The sequence below is a fragment of the Mesocricetus auratus genome, unplaced genomic scaffold, assembly GCF_017639785.1.
Source record: "Mesocricetus auratus isolate SY011 unplaced genomic scaffold, BCM_Maur_2.0 Super-Scaffold_100010, whole genome shotgun sequence".
Classification (NCBI taxonomy): Eukaryota; Metazoa; Chordata; class Mammalia; order Rodentia; family Cricetidae; genus Mesocricetus; species Mesocricetus auratus.
The window spans coordinates 80,999,009-81,001,996 of record NW_024429194.1 but is presented as its reverse complement, the minus strand read 5'-3'; positions in this window follow the sequence as shown (position 1 = coordinate 81,001,996).

Below are 2,988 nucleotides of genomic sequence, written 5' to 3'. Positions count from 1 at the left end.
AACAGAGGGACAACCTGAACAAATCTCGGATCATGGGCAAAGTACTCAAGATTGAGTCACCTTCAATTTACCTCAATGTAATGATGATATCGCAGATTTATTCACCAGGGGAGACTGTCCTAAGCCCCAATAATAAGGGAGTAGGGGAGTGATAGTTTCCTGGTGAAGGACTACAGTTCCCAGCTTCCCTTGTGGACTAGGTAGTCATTTCCACTTCTACAAGGGCTGCATCCCATCTCCCCCTGTAGCCATTCTGGCCATCCAAAACATGGGGACAAAATACTCCCTCAGCCGGGCGTTGGTGGTGCACGCCTTTAATCCCAGCACTCGGGAGGCAGAGGCAGGTGGATCTCTGTGAGTTCGAGGCCAGCCTGGTCTACAGAGAGAATTCCAGGACAGCCTCCAAAATAATACAGAGAAACCCTGTCTGGAAAAACAAAACAAAACAAAACAAAAATATTCCCTCATCATGCATAAACATAGTCCCTCCTAAGTCCCTCTTTCTGCCTTCTATCTACAGCTGCTTTTTTGTTTTTGTATTTTTTGTTGTTTTGAGACAGGGTTTCTCTGTGCAGTCCTGGCTGTCCTGGAGCTCACTCTGTAGACCAGGCTGGTCTAGAACTCAGATTTACCTGCCTTTCCCTCCTGAGCACTGGGATTAAAAGATGTGTGCCATCACTGCCCAGTTTATAACTGTTTTTGTTGTTGTTTTGAGGCAGGGTTTCTCTGTGTAACAGTTCTGACTGTCCTAGAGCATGCTCTGTAGACCAGGTTGGCCTCAAACTCAGAGATCCACCTGCCTGCCTTATAGGGGCTTTTTAATAATATAACAGGGAGAGGACACATGAGGGTTAAAGTTATGTTTTAAGTTTAAATCACTGCGCTTATGAGATCTATGAAACAAAATTGCCTCTAACCTGTAAGCCCCATTTGCCAGAGGACAGATAACTTGCTGGAATTCTGTGGACTATTGTCCATATAAAATAACAAGCCACATGTTTTCACCTCTATACACAAGCTTAGCTGCTCCAACTGAACAGGACAGCTGTACGTAGGTGACAGCTATGTAGTCAAGATGTATGCTTCCCCCTTCCCCCACTGGACAAAGGCAGGAAGTACATACATAGTCTTGTGGGTTTTGTCTTTATAAGCCTCTGACTAATCCAACTGGTACCATAGTCTAGGAATACTGGGTATGGACCTGGCCAGTGTCTATAGTCCTGGCCAGTATTTAATTAAGCTTGCTTCAGATTTGGCTCAGAAGTTGTTGTAGCAGTCTTGTTCTCATGCAGTGGGGTTTACATACATTGTATATGAATGACAGGAGCAATGACCCTGCTAACGTATAATCTGGTTTGGGTTAGGACAGGAACTCAGCCAGTACTTGAGTTCCTGTGTGGTGCCTAGCTCAGGTTCACCAGGATCTGAGCACTGGGCTGACCCAGTACTTGGAAACCAGATGGATAGGTCAAGGTAGGCAGGGAATGGCAGGAACAGGGCTGCTGCTGGAAGTTTCTGCCTCTTTCCAGACAAGAAGGGTGTGGACTTTGGAGGCTTGGATGCCAGAGGAGTGCCACTTAAATGAAACAAGTACAAGAATCTCCTGAAGGGACAAGTCTGGAAAAGGAAGCTAGGTTTCCACAGTGAGGAGCAGTGGTGTTAGGCTGACTGCAGGTCAGGAGAGGAATTCCACCCTGCCTTCAGGGGACTGCAGCTCACAGCTATGGGTGGCTTCTATTACACTGCTCTTTTGAGGCAGAGTAGCTGTTTCTGTTACCAAAACACAAGCTCACAGCAGTCTGATGTGACTGCTCTCACCTAATGGGCTCCACTCATCTTTTTAAAAATATGAATCTGGGGGCTGGAGAGATGGCTCAGAGGTTAAGAGCACTGACTGTTCTTCCAGAGGTCCTGAGTTCAACTCCCAGCAACCACATAGAGGCTCACAACCAACTATAATGAGATTTGATCCCCTCTTCTGGTGTACAGGCAAGCATGCCAACAGAACATTGTATACAGAATAAGTAAATAGATTTAAGAAAAGAATTTGTTTTAAAAAGGATTGAATCTGGCCGGGAAGTGGGGGCACACGCCTTTAATCCCAGCACTCGGGAGGCAGGGGCAATCGGATCTCTGAGTTCAAGGCCAGCCTGGTCTACAGAGCAAGATCCAGGGCACAGGGCAGCCAGGGCTACACAGAGAAAACCTTTCTCAAAAGAAAAAAAAATCCTGGGAAGTGATGATGCAAATATATATTTAATTGAAAGATAAAATAAAAACAAACACGTTTCTGGGGAGTCTGCGAAGGTGATCCTTTATTGACTTTTTTTGTTTGTTTGTTTTTGTTTTTCGAGACAAGGTTTCTCTGTGGCTTTGGAGGCTGTCCTGTAACTCACTCTGTAGACCAGGCTGGTCTCGAACTCACAGATATCCTCCTGCCTCTGCTTCCCGAGTGCTGGGATTAAAGGCGCGTGCCACCACCACCCGGTTTATTGACTCTTAGTTTCATTTTATGTGTGGAGATCAGAGGACAACTTCCACCACGTGGCGTCTAAGGGACTGAGTTTAAGCTCTCAGGTTTGGCGGCAAGTGCCTTTACCGCTGGAGGGACGACCCCCAGCACCACACTCACCCTTTCTACTAGATCCGGGCGGACGTGTTAACGTTTTTGACCCAAGCTAGGTTCCACGTCCCGCTCCTGGAGCAGACAGTCGTCTCTAATCCCTGCGCCCTTCCGGTCACACCTTGGAAGTGACGATGGGGCTCCAAGACTACACCTACGCGAAACACCAGGGGCCGAGGGCCAGGCTTTGGTGCCCAGGAGGTGCTCAGTGCCACACGGCGCCCGTGGGTCAGCTCTGGCCAGGGAGGAGCGGCTATCCCGGCGTTACTGCAAGCGCTCAGAGGGCACTGGCCTTCCCGGCGTTCTTGGGAACAACATCCGGGTCACTGTCTCACACGGCCCAATGAGCGGAGGCCCTGGAGCCA